The following is a 13,402-nucleotide window of genomic DNA, read 5'->3' on the forward strand; positions in this document are numbered from 1 at the left end:
ATGCCTTTCCTCGCCTATTCTGTCAGCTTTAAAATTCTCTTTCAGTTGCCACCCTCACAGATGGATTAGGAAACTCTTTCCGGTGCACTCATTAGTGAAATGACCTCAATGAAGCTGGAATCCAATATCTAATCGCCGATTTTTAGCGAGTCCACACGCCAGGGGGGTCGGGGTCCAATGCAGCCCCGGCCAGGCCCAGGCCCCTTGGACTGGGCCACAGGAGGACACAGAGGAGGGTCCCGGCCCCCACGGTCGCGTTGCCGGCAGTTCTCCAAGGGCTTGGGCGTTTTCCAGAGGTAGGAGATGGAGGGGACTGATTTCTTCAGCGCCCCACTAACCACGCCACCCCACCCATGGGACACATCCCTAGAGAGAGAGAGAGACGCCCCATACACTCGCTCCCCTCCCCCATGCGCTGTGCCCCAGCCCGGGCCCGGGGGAATAGGCGGCAGCCCACCCACAGGGTGGGGGGCGCAGCTGAAAGGGGTTGTCGGGGAGGGCGGCCCCTGCCTGGGGTCAAAGGGCGGGCGACCCGCGCGTGCGCAATCGGCGGGCGGCGGCGGGGGCGGCCACGAGCTGGGGGTGGGCCAGGCGAGGAGAGGAAGGGGGCTGGAAGGTCTCCACCTTGGCGAGTCCAGCCGTGGAGGCGCATCTTGTGTGAGTGTGAGTGAGTGAGTGTGAGTGTGAGTGTGTGTGTGTGTGTGTGTGTGTGTATAGAGAGACAGCCCCCCACCCCGGCCCGCCGCTCCCTGCCCGCCCCGCCCCACCCCGCCTGTCACCCCCGTCCCTCGGAGCCCGCCGGACCCGGCCGGTGAACTCAACAGGCCCGCCCGGTGCGGGTCAGCGCCGGCGCGGGGCCTGGGGCGGGAGGAGGCGGCGGGAAAGCGCAGAGAGGCTCGGCTTCTTGAGCGGGGCAGGGGCGCCCTCCGCCGTCTAGGGCCACACCACCCTGAACGCGCCCGATCTCGTCTGGTCTCAGAAGCTAAGCAGGGTCGGGCCTGGTTAGTACTTGGATGGGAGACCGCCTGGGAATACCGGGTGCCGTAGGCTTCTTCTTTTTTTTTTTTTTTTTTTTGTTTTGCCTCTTGTTCTGTCCCCTCTCTGGGAGCGAGGCGGCGGCCCGGGGCGGGGGTCACCCCCACCCTCAGCGCCCGCCGCGGTGCCTGGCGCCCCAGCCCGCACCGTGGGGCCTCCTCTTGTCCCAAGCCGCGACACCGCCGTCACGCGGCAGCATGCGTGGCTTCTGGACTGTCAGGTCTCAGACCAAAGGTCTGCTCCGTGGGAACCGACACGCTGGAGGAAACCTTGAGAGTCTGAGAGGGGAGGGAGTTCCAGAAGAAGGCCAGGATGTCATTTTGAGGGAGTATGTGACCAGAACTCGTCCCGTTGCTTTTGGGGTTCTATGGGCTACACGTAGGAATCTTTGGTGGTGGCACCTGATGTTGGGGGATCCGGAGTCACACCCAGACCTGCCCCACAGGCCTCCTTTTACTTTTCTCTTCGGATTCATTATGTTTAAAAAGTGTCTCTTATCTCTATGATTGTATTTTCTTTTCTCTCTCTTTTCAAGCAGATGATGGGAGTCCAAGTATTAAGGTGACATGTGTTGCCCGTGCCCCCCTCCCCCCTGTGTTCTTATTCATTAACCTCTGATGTTGTTCCAGCGTATTGTGGGGGTACCAATGTTAAGGTCGGGTACGTTGCCCTCTCCCAGCCTCCCCCCTCGGGTCAGAGCCTCAAGTGCGCCCATCCCCCAGTCGGTGCGCACCCACCCCATTCCTAATGGAGGTGTATGCCCATCCCCTCCCCCCACCCGCCCGACACCCACCCGATGAAGGTGATTCCTCTGTGTCCACTTGGGTGTCCGTCGGTTCGTACCCATTTGCTGGTGAGCGCGAGCACGTGGTGCTCGTGTGTCCATTCTTGGGCTACCTGGCTTACTGGAACGGGTTCCAGCTCTGGCCAGGAGAACCACGAGAGGTGCCCTCTCACCGCTGCTCCTCCTAGCTGAATAGCACTCCGTGGTGTCCACGCGCCACATTTCATTTACGCACTCGTGGGTCGATGGGCACTCGGGTCGCTTCCAGGTCTTTGCGATTGTGACTTGTGCCCTGACTCTAACCCTAACCCTTACCCAGCCCCGTCTCCTCCTCGGCCCCTGCCTGACTGACTCCTTCCCGCCCGGCCTGTCACCTGTCACCGTCCTCTGCCCCTGCCTGACACGCTCCTCCCCGCCCGGGCCGTCACCGTCCTCGGCCCCTGCCTGACGGGGCTCCTCCGTCGCCTGGGCCTTCCAAGGGCTTGGTGTGGACGCTGGTTCCAGGACGCCCTCCCAGGAACCCGGTAGCAGGGCGGCCGCAGCGTCTCGCGCCACCCAACCGTCCGCCGGCCGGCGGCCGTCGCTAAGTGGCCTGCGGGGGACGTGCCCCCACTGTGGGGCGGGCGCCCAGCCTGGTGTCTTCTCTGAGGCCCCGTGGCTGCTTTCCCCCCCCGCAAGGGGAGAGCCGCGGAGGTGGGGACCGCCTCCTCGTGGGGACGTACACCCAGCTCTCCACGTCGGATTCCGGGGCTCTCTGTCCTGCCAGAAGGCCCAGATGGCCTGCGGGTCCTTAGAGTGGCAAAAACATCCGAAAACTGAGATTGAGGGTCCGGTGGTTGTCTGCACTTTTGTGCTGGGCACCCCAGGGAGGCCCGGGGGCTGGCTGGACAACGCGGTCTGCTGGGCGGGGGGGGGTTTGGAGGAGCAACTGATGCCCTTTGCACTTTGGGTAGCAAGTGTCTGAGGTGTCTCTGAGCCCTGCGCCATGTCGGGGGTGGGGGTGGGTGGTCGGGGGGGGTGGAGGAGCAGGAGGAGGAGGAGGAGGAGGAGGTGGGAAGGGCCGTGGCCTGCAGTCGTGTTCCCGGGGTGGCTTCTTCCACAGGCTGCTTGGCCTGGGCTCCCTGCACCTGGGCCTTTGGAGGACTGGCCCTGTGCTTGCCAACGCTTCCCCTGCAGGGACCCAGAGCTGGGAGGTTGCATCTCTCAGCCCTGGGTCGGGCAGAGCCCCAGCGGGCCATGCCCACAACCTCTCTCAGCACGGGTCCCCCAGAAGGCTCCTTTGGGACCAGGATTCTCTTGCGGGTGACTCTTTAAGGTCTGGCCCCTGGATGGAGGGGCACCAGGAGTAGAGGAGCAGGAAGGGGAAGGGGGTGGCCGTGCGAGGGGACACTTTCAGGCCAAGTCCCAGCTTCAGCCTGATCCTCCTGGGAACCCCGGGGTGTACGTCACACCTCCTGGTTGTCCCGCTCTGAGACAAGGAGCCGGGCTTCGCATTCCCCCAGCAGCCAGTCGTGGGCTGAGGACACCTGGGGCGTTGGGAACTCCCTGGCTTCTCCTTGGCTTAACATCTGGAGCTGCTTGGGAATCGTGCCGCCACACACACCCGAGTGCAGGTGTCTTCTGCACAGACTGCGGGCCTCGCTCTTCTGAATGCCGCTAGCTCGCCACCCACCCACGGGTGAACCTGGTCAGGGTACTTTCTCTCGGGGGCAGACTCTGATCCTGGCGGGCTACCGGTGTCTCTGTTTGCTCGTTTCTTTCTTCCATTTCAGGAAAGGCTTCCTTACTGGGTGTGGAAATCTCCTATGCCTTTCCTCGCCTATTCTGTCAGCTTTAAAATTCTCTTTCAGTTGCCACCCTCACAGATGGATTAGGAAACTCTTTCCGGTGCACTCATTAGTGAAATGACCTCAATGAAGCTGGAATCCAATATCTAATCGCCGATTTTTAGCGAGTCCACACGCCAGGGGGGTCGGGGTCCAATGCAGCCCCGGCCAGGCCCAGGCCCCTTGGACTGGGCCACAGGAGGACACAGAGGAGGGTCCCGGCCCCCACGGTCGCGTTGCCGGCAGTTCTCCAAGGGCTTGGGCGTTTTCCAGAGGTAGGAGATGGAGGGGACTGATTTCTTCAGCGCCCCACTAACCACGCCACCCCACCCATGGGACACATCCCTAGAGAGAGAGAGAGACGCCCCATACACTCGCTCCCCTCCCCCATGCGCTGTGCCCCAGCCCGGGCCCGGGGGAATAGGCGGCAGCCCACCCACAGGGTGGGGGGCGCAGCTGAAAGGGGTTGTCGGGGAGGGCGGCCCCTGCCTGGGGTCAAAGGGCGGGCGACCCGCGCGTGCGCAATCGGCGGCGGCGGCGGGGGCGGCCACGAGCTGGGGGTGGGCCAGGCGAGGAGAGGAAGGGGGCTGGAAGGTCTCCACCTTGGCGAGTCCAGCCGTGGAGGCGCATCTTGTGTGAGTGTGAGTGAGTGAGTGTGAGTGTGAGTGTGTGTGTGTGTGTGTGTGTGTGTATAGAGAGACAGCCCCCCACCCCGGCCCGCCGCTCCCTGCCCGCCCCGCCCCACCCCGCCTGTCACCCCCGTCCCTCGGAGCCCGCCGGACCCGGCCGGTGAACTCAACAGGCCCGCCCGGTGCGGGTCAGCGCCGGCGCGGGGCCTGGGGCGGGAGGAGGCGGCGGGAAAGCGCAGAGAGGCTCGGCTTCTTGAGCGGGGCAGGGGCGCCCTCCGCCGTCTAGGGCCACACCACCCTGAACGCGCCCGATCTCGTCTGGTCTCGGAAGCTAAGCAGGGTCGGGCCTGGTTAGTACTTGGATGGGAGACCGCCTGGGAATACCGGGTGCCGTAGGCTTCTTTTTTTTTTTTTTTTTTTTTTTGTTTTGCCTCTTGTTCTGTCCCCTCTCTGGGAGCGAGGCGGCGGCCCGGGGCGGGGGTCACCCCCACCCTCAGCGCCCGCCGCGGTGCCTGGCGCCCCAGCCCGCACCGTGGGGCCTCCTCTTGTCCCAAGCCGCGACACCGCCGTCACGCGGCAGCATGCGTGGCTTCTGGACTGTCAGGTCTCAGACCAAAGGTCTGCTCCGTGGGAACCGACACGCTGGAGGAAACCTTGAGAGTCTGAGAGGGGAGGGAGTTCCAGAAGAAGGCCAGGATGTCATTTTGAGGGAGTATGTGACCAGAACTCGTCCCGTTGCTTTTGGGGTTCTATGGGCTACACGTAGGAATCTTTGGTGGTGGCACCTGATGTTGGGGGATCCGGAGTCACACCCAGACCTGCCCCACAGGCCTCCTTTTACTTTTCTCTTCGGATTCATTATGTTTAAAAAGTGTCTCTTATCTCTATGATTGCATTTTCTTTTCTCTCTCTTTTCAAGCAGATGATGGGAGTCCAAGTATTAAGGTGACATGTGTTGCCCGTGCCCCCCTCCCCCCTGTGTTCTTATTCATTAACCTCTGATGTTGTTCCAGCGTATTGTGGGGGTACCAATGTTAAGGTCGGGTACGTTGCCCTCTCCCAGCCTCCCCCCTCGGGTCAGAGCCTCAAGTGCGCCCATCCCCCAGTCGGTGCGCACCCACCCCATTCCTAATGGAGGTGTATGCCCATCCCCTCCCCCCACCCGCCCGACACCCACCCGATGAAGGTGATTCCTCTGTGTCCACTTGGGTGTCCGTCGGTTCGTACCCATTTGCTGGTGAGCGCGAGCACGTGGTGCTCGTGTGTCCATTCTTGGGCTACCTGGCTTACTGGAACGGGTTCCAGCTCTGGCCAGGAGAACCACGAGAGGTGCCCTCTCACCGCTGCTCCTCCTAGCTGAATAGCACTCCGTGGTGTCCACGCGCCACATTTCATTTACGCACTCGTGGGTCGATGGGCACTCGGGTCGCTTCCAGGTCTTTGCGATTGTGACTTGTGCCCTGACTCTAACCCTAACCCTTACCCAGCCCCGTCTCCTCCTCGGCCCCTGCCTGACTGACTCCTTCCCGCCCGGCCTGTCACCTGTCACCGTCCTCTGCCCCTGCCTGACACGCTCCTCCCCGCCCGGGCCGTCACCGTCCTCGGCCCCTGCCTGACGGGGCTCCTCCGTCGCCTGGGCCTTCCAAGGGCTTGGTGTGGACGCTGGTTCCAGGACGCCCTCCCAGGAACCCGGTAGCAGGGCGGCCGCAGCGTCTCGCGCCACCCAACCGTCCGCCGGCCGGCGGCCGTCGCTAAGTGGCCTGCGGGGGACGTGCCCCCACTGTGGGGCGGGCGCCCAGCCTGGTGTCTTCTCTGAGGCCCCGTGGCTGCTTTTCCCCCCCCGCAAGGGGAGAGCCGCGGAGGTGGGGACCGCCTCCTCGTGGGGACGTACACCCAGCTCTCCACGTCGGATTCCGGGGCTCTCTGTCCTGCCAGAAGGCCCAGATGGCCTGCGGGTCCTTAGAGTGGCAAAAACATCCGAAAACTGAGATTGAGGGTCCGGTGGTTGTCTGCACTTTTGTGCTGGGCACCCCAGGGAGGCCCGGGGGCTGGCTGGACAACGCGGTCTGCTGGGCGGGGGGGGGGTTTGGAGGAGCAACTGATGCCCTTTGCACTTTGGGTAGCAAGTGTCTGAGGTGTCTCTGAGCCCTGCGCCATGTCGGGGGTGGGGGTGGGAGGTCGGGGGGGGGGGGTGGAGGAGCAGGAGGAGGAGGAGGAGGAGGAGGTGGGAAGGGCCGTGGCCTGCAGTCGTGTTCCCGGGGTGGCTTCTTCCACAGGCTGCTTGGCCTGGGCTCCCTGCACCTGGGCCTTTGGAGGACTGGCCCTGTGCTTGCCAACGCTTCCCCTGCAGGGACCCAGAGCTGGGGGGTTGCATCTCTCAGCCCTGGGTCGGGCAGAGCCCCAGCGGGCCATGCCCACAACCTCTCTCAGCACGGGTCCCCCAGAAGGCTCCTTTGGGACCAGGATTCTCTTGCGGGTGACTCTTTAAGGTCTGGCCCCTGGATGGAGGGGCACCAGGAGTAGAGGAGCAGGAAGGGGAAGGGGGTGGCCGTGCGAGGGGACACTTTCAGGCCAAGTCCCAGCTTCAGCCTGATCCTCCTGGGAACCCCGGGGTGTACGTCACACCTCCTGGTTGTCCCGCTCTGAGACAAGGAGCCGGGCTTCGCATTCCCCCAGCAGCCAGTCGTGGGCTGAGGACACCTGGGGCGTTGGGAACTCCCTGGCTTCTCCTTGGCTTAACATCTGGAGCTGCTTGGGAATCGCGCCGCCACACACACCCGAGTGCAGGTGTCTTCTGCACAGACTGCGGGCCTCGCTCTTCTGAATGCCGCTAGCTCGCCACCCACCCACGGGTGAACCTGGTCAGGGTACTTTCTCTCGGGGGCAGACTCTGATCCTGGCGGGCTACCGGTGTCTCTGTTTGCTCGTTTCTTTCTTCCATTTCGGGAAAGGCTTCCTTACTGGGTGTGGAAATCTCCTATGCCTTTCCTCGCCTATTCTGTCAGCTTTAAAATTCTCTTTCAGTTGCCACCCTCACAGATGGATTAGGAAACTCTTTCCGGTGCACTCATTAGTGAAATGACCTCAATGAAGCTGGAATCCAATATCTAATCGCCGATTTTTAGCGAGTCCACACGCCAGGGGGGTCGGGGTCCAATGCAGCCCCGGCCAGGCCCAGGCCCCTTGGACTGGGCCACAGGAGGACACAGAGGAGGGTCCCGGCCCCCACGGTCGCGTTGCCGGCAGTTCTCCAAGGGCTTGGGCGTTTTCCAGAGGTAGGAGATGGAGGGGACTGATTTCTTCAGCGCCCCACTAACCACGCCACCCCACCCATGGGACACATCCCTAGAGAGAGAGAGAGACGCCCCATACACTCGCTCCCCTCCCCCATGCGCTGTGCCCCAGCCCGGGCCCGGGGGAATAGGCGGCAGCCCACCCACAGGGTGGGGGGCGCAGCTGAAAGGGGTTGTCGGGGAGGGCGGCCCCTGCCTGGGGTCAAAGGGCGGGCGACCCGCGCGTGCGCAATCGGCGGCGGCGGCGGGGGCGGCCACGAGCTGGGGGTGGGCCAGGCGAGGAGAGGAAGGGGGCTGGAAGGTCTCCACCTTGGCGAGTCCAGCCGTGGAGGCGCATCTTGTGTGAGTGTGAGTGAGTGAGTGTGAGTGTGAGTGTGTGTGTGTGTGTGTGTGTGTGTATAGAGAGACAGCCCCCCACCCCGGCCCGCCGCTCCCTGCCCGCCCCGCCCCACCCCGCCTGTCACCCCCGTCCCTCAGAGCCCGCCGGACCCGGCCGGTGAACTCAACAGGCCCGCCCGGTGCGGGTCAGCGCCGGCGCGGGGCCTGGGGCGGGAGGAGGCGGCGGGAAAGCGCAGAGAGGCTCGGCTTCTTGAGCGGGGCAGGGGCGCCCTCCGCCGTCTAGGGCCACACCACCCTGAACGCGCCCGATCTCGTCTGGTCTCAGAAGCTAAGCAGGGTCGGGCCTGGTTAGTACTTGGATGGGAGACCGCCTGGGAATACCGGGTGCCGTAGGCTTCTTCTTTTTTTTTTTTTTTTTTTTGTTTTGCCTCTTGTTCTGTCCCCTCTCTGGGAGCGAGGCGGCGGCCCGGGGCGGGGGTCACCCCCACCCTCAGCGCCCGCCGCGGTGCCTGGCGCCCCAGCCCGCACCGTGGGGCCTCCTCTTGTCCCAAGCCGCGACACCGCCGTCACGTGGCAGCATGCGTGGCTTCTGGACTGTCAGGTCTCAGACCAAAGGTCTGCTCCGTGGGAACCGACACGCTGGAGGAAACCTTGAGAGTCTGAGAGGGGAGGGAGTTCCAGAAGAAGGCCAGGATGTCATTTTGAGGGAGTATGTGACCAGAACTCGTCCCGTTGCTTTTGGGGTTCTATGGGCTACACGTAGGAATCTTTGGTGGTGGCACCTGATGTTGGGGGATCCGGAGTCACACCCAGACCTGCCCCACAGGCCTCCTTTTACTTTTCTCTTCGGATTCATTATGTTTAAAAAGTGTCTCTTATCTCTATGATTGTATTTTCTTTTCTCTCTCTTTTCAAGCAGATGATGGGAGTCCAAGTATTAAGGTGACATGTGTTGCCCGTGCCCCCCTCCCCCCTGTGTTCTTATTCATTAACCTCTGATGTTGTTCCAGCGTATTGTGGGGGTACCAATGTTAAGGTCGGGTACGTTGCCCTCTCCCAGCCTCCCCCCTCGGGTCAGAGCCTCAAGTGCGCCCATCCCCCAGTCGGTGCGCACCCACCCCATTCCTAATGGAGGTGTATGCCCATCCCCTCCCCCCACCCGCCCGACACCCACCCGATGAAGGTGATTCCTCTGTGTCCACTTGGGTGTCCGTCGGTTCGTACCCATTTGCTGGTGAGCGCGAGCACGTGGTGCTCGTGTGTCCATTCTTGGGCTACCTGGCTTACTGGAACGGGTTCCAGCTCTGGCCAGGAGAACCACGAGAGGTGCCCTCTCACCGCTGCTCCTCCTAGCTGAATAGCACTCCGTGGTGTCCACGCGCCACATTTCATTTACGCACTCGTGGGTCGATGGGCACTCGGGTCGCTTCCAGGTCTTTGCGATTGTGACTTGTGCCCTGACTCTAACCCTAACCCTTACCCAGCCCCGTCTCCTCCTCGGCCCCTGCCTGACTGACTCCTTCCCGCCCGGCCTGTCACCTGTCACCGTCCTCTGCCCCTGCCTGACACGCTCCTCCCCGCCCGGGCCGTCACCGTCCTCGGCCCCTGCCTGACGGGGCTCCTCCGTCGCCTGGGCCTTCCAAGGGCTTGGTGTGGACGCTGGTTCCAGGACGCCCTCCCAGGAACCCGGTAGCAGGGCGGCCGCAGCGTCTCGCGCCACCCAACCGTCCGCCGGCCGGCGGCCGTCGCTAAGTGGCCTGCGGGGGACGTGCCCCCACTGTGGGGCGGGCGCCCAGCCTGGTGTCTTCTCTGAGGCCCCGTGGCTGCTTTTCCCCCCCCGCAAGGGGAGAGCCGCGGAGGTGGGGACCGCCTCCTCGTGGGGACGTACACCCAGCTCTCCACGTCGGATTCCGGGGCTCTCTGTCCTGCCAGAAGGCCCAGATGGCCTGCGGGTCCTTAGAGTGGCAAAAACATCCGAAAACTGAGATTGAGGGTCCGGTGGTTGTCTGCACTTTTGTGCTGGGCACCCCAGGGAGGCCCGGGGGCTGGCTGGACAACGCGGTCTGCTGGGCGGGGGGGGGTTTGGAGGAGCAACTGATGCCCTTTGCACTTTGGGTAGCAAGTGTCTGAGGTGTCTCTGAGCCCTGCGCCATGTCGGGGGTGGGGGTGGGAGGTCGGGGGGGGTGGAGGAGCAGGAGGAGGAGGAGGAGGAGGAGGTGGGAAGGGCCGTGGCCTGCAGTCGTGTTCCCGGGGTGGCTTCTTCCACAGGCTGCTTGGCCTGGGCTCCCTGCACCTGGGCCTTTGGAGGACTGGCCCTGTGCTTGCCAACGCTTCCCCTGCAGGGACCCAGAGCTGGGAGGTTGCATCTCTCAGCCCTGGGTCGGGCAGAGCCCCAGCGGGCCATGCCCACAACCTCTCTCAGCACGGGTCCCCCAGAAGGCTCCTTTGGGACCAGGATTCTCTTGCGGGTGACTCTTTAAGGTCTGGCCCCTGGATGGAGGGGCACCAGGAGTAGAGGAGCAGGAAGGGGAAGGGGGTGGCCGTGCGAGGGGACACTTTCAGGCCAAGTCCCAGCTTCAGCCTGATCCTCCTGGGAACCCCGGGGTGTACGTCACACCTCCTGGTTGTCCCGCTCTGAGACAAGGAGCCGGGCTTCGCATTCCCCCAGCAGCCAGTCGTGGGCTGAGGACACCTGGGGCGTTGGGAACTCCCTGGCTTCTCCTTGGCTTAACATCTGGAGCTGCTTGGGAATCGTGCCGCCACACACACCCGAGTGCAGGTGTCTTCTGCACAGACTGCGGGCCTCGCTCTTCTGAATGCCGCTAGCTCGCCACCCACCCACGGGTGAACCTGGTCAGGGTACTTTCTCTCGGGGGCAGACTCTGATCCTGGCGGGCTACCGGTGTCTCTGTTTGCTCGTTTCTTTCTTCCATTTCGGGAAAGGCTTCCTTACTGGGTGTGGAAATCTCCTATGCCTTTCCTCGCCTATTCTGTCAGCTTTAAAATTCTCTTTCAGTTGCCACCCTCACAGATGGATTAGGAAACTCTTTCCGGTGCACTCATTAGTGAAATGACCTCAATGAAGCTGGAATCCAATATCTAATCGCCGATTTTTAGCGAGTCCACACGCCAGGGGGGTCGGGGTCCAATGCAGCCCCGGCCAGGCCCAGGCCCCTTGGACTGGGCCACAGGAGGACACAGAGGAGGGTCCCGGCCCCCACGGTCGCGTTGCCGGCAGTTCTCCAAGGGCTTGGGCGTTTTCCAGAGGTAGGAGATGGAGGGGACTGATTTCTTCAGCGCCCCACTAACCACGCCACCCCACCCATGGGACACATCCCTAGAGAGAGAGAGAGACGCCCCATACACTCGCTCCCCTCCCCCATGCGCTGTGCCCCAGCCCGGGCCCGGGGGAATAGGCGGCAGCCCACCCACAGGGTGGGGGGCGCAGCTGAAAGGGGTTGTCGGGGAGGGCGGCCCCTGCCTGGGGTCAAAGGGCGGGCGACCCGCGCGTGCGCAATCGGCGGCGGCGGCGGCGGGGGCGGCCACGAGCTGGGGGTGGGCCAGGCGAGGAGAGGAAGGGGGCTGGAAGGTCTCCACCTTGGCGAGTCCAGCCGTGGAGGCGCATCTTGTGTGAGTGTGAGTGAGTGAGTGTGAGTGTGAGTGTGTGTGTGTGTGTGTGTGTGTGTATAGAGAGACAGCCCCCCACCCCGGCCCGCCGCTCCCTGCCCGCCCCGCCCCACCCCGCCTGTCACCCCCGTCCCTCGGAGCCCGCCGGACCCGGCCGGTGAACTCAACAGGCCCGCCCGGTGCGGGTCAGCGCCGGCGCGGGGCCTGGGGCGGGAGGAGGCGGCGGGAAAGCGCAGAGAGGCTCGGCTTCTTGAGCGGGGCAGGGGCGCCCTCTGCCGTCTAGGGCCACACCACCCTGAACGCGCCCGATCTCGTCTGGTCTCGGAAGCTAAGCAGGGTCGGGCCTGGTTAGTACTTGGATGGGAGACCGCCTGGGAATACCGGGTGCCGTAGGCTTCTTTTTTTTTTTTTTTTTTTTTTGTTTTGCCTCTTGTTCTGTCCCCTCTCTGGGAGCGAGGAGGCGGCCCGGGGCGGGGGTCACCCCCACCCTCAGCGCCCGCCGCGGTGCCTGGCGCCCCAGCCCGCACCGTGGGGCCTCCTCTTGTCCCAAGCCGCGACACCGCCGTCACGCGGCAGCATGCGTGGCTTCTGGACTGTCAGGTCTCAGACCAAAGGTCTGCTCCGTGGGAACCGACACGCTGGAGGAAACCTTGAGAGTCTGAGAGGGGAGGGAGTTCCAGAAGAAGGCCAGGATGTCATTTTGAGGGAGTATGTGACCAGAACTCGTCCCGTTGCTTTTGGGGTTCTATGGGCTACACGTAGGAATCTTTGGTGGTGGCACCTGATGTTGGGGGATCCGGAGTCACACCCAGACCTGCCCCACAGGCCTCCTTTTACTTTTCTCTTCGGATTCATTATGTTTAAAAAGTGTCTCTTATCTCTATGATTGCATTTTCTTTTCTCTCTCTTTTCAAGCAGATGATGGGAGTCCAAGTATTAAGGTGACATGTGTTGCCCGTGCCCCCCTCCCCCCTGTGTTCTTATTCATTAACCTCTGATGTTGTTCCAGCGTATTGTGGGGGTACCAATGTTAAGGTCGGGTACGTTGCCCTCTCCCAGCCTCCCCCCTCGGGTCAGAGCCTCAAGTGCGCCCATCCCCCAGTCGGTGCGCACCCACCCCATTCCTAATGGAGGTGTATGCCCATCCCCTCCCCCCACCCGCCCGACACCCACCCGATGAAGGTGATTCCTCTGTGTCCACTTGGGTGTCCGTCGGTTCGTACCCATTTGCTGGTGAGCGCGAGCACGTGGTGCTCGTGTGTCCATTCTTGGGCTACCTGGCTTACTGGAACGGGTTCCAGCTCTGGCCAGGAGAACCACGAGAGGTGCCCTCTCACCGCTGCTCCTCCTAGCTGAATAGCACTCCGTGGTGTCCACGCGCCACATTTCATTTACGCACTCGTGGGTCGATGGGCACTCGGGTCGCTTCCAGGTCTTTGCGATTGTGACTTGTGCCCTGACTCTAACCCTAACCCTTACCCAGCCCCGTCTCCTCCTCGGCCCCTGCCTGACTGACTCCTTCCCGCCCGGCCTGTCACCTGTCACCGTCCTCTGCCCCTGCCTGACACGCTCCTCCCCGCCCGGGCCGTCACCGTCCTCGGCCCCTGCCTGACGGGGCTCCTCCGTCGCCTGGGCCTTCCAAGGGCTTGGTGTGGACGCTGGTTCCAGGACGCCCTCCCAGGAACCCGGTAGCAGGGCGGCCGCAGCGTCTCGCGCCACCCAACCGTCCGCCGGCCGGCGGCCGTCGCTAAGTGGCCTGCGGGGGACGTGCCCCCACTGTGGGGCGGGCGCCCAGCCTGGTGTCTTCTCTGAGGCCCCGTGGCTGCTTTTCCCCCCCCGCAAGGGGAGAGCCGCGGAGGTGGGGACCGC

At 63.6% G+C, this 13,402-nt stretch overlaps 4 non-coding genes across 4 annotated transcripts; all 4 read left to right on the top strand.

Moving 5' to 3' along the window:
* The first annotated feature begins 931 nt into the window (after window positions 1–931).
* Window positions 932–1,050, top strand: LOC142869071 (5S ribosomal RNA). The gene has a single exon (XR_012917873.1). It is a non-coding gene; the product is annotated as a 5S ribosomal RNA (ribosomal RNA).
* Window positions 1,051–4,554: 3,504 nt separating this feature from the next.
* Window positions 4,555–4,673, top strand: LOC142869054 (5S ribosomal RNA). Its single transcript, XR_012917856.1, has one exon. It is a non-coding gene; the product is annotated as a 5S ribosomal RNA (ribosomal RNA).
* Window positions 4,674–8,183: 3,510 nt separating this feature from the next.
* On the top strand, window positions 8,184–8,302 carry LOC142869072 (5S ribosomal RNA). Its single transcript, XR_012917874.1, has one exon. It is a non-coding gene; the product is annotated as a 5S ribosomal RNA (ribosomal RNA).
* Window positions 8,303–11,810: 3,508 nt separating this feature from the next.
* LOC142869055 (5S ribosomal RNA) lies at window positions 11,811–11,929 on the top strand. The gene has a single exon (XR_012917857.1). It is a non-coding gene; the product is annotated as a 5S ribosomal RNA (ribosomal RNA).
* Window positions 11,930–13,402: the final 1,473 nt, after the last annotated feature.

This window comes from Microcebus murinus, unplaced genomic scaffold, assembly GCF_040939455.1.
Source record: "Microcebus murinus isolate Inina unplaced genomic scaffold, M.murinus_Inina_mat1.0 scaf054_hap2_Mmur4.0, whole genome shotgun sequence".
Classification (NCBI taxonomy): Eukaryota; Metazoa; Chordata; class Mammalia; order Primates; family Cheirogaleidae; genus Microcebus; species Microcebus murinus.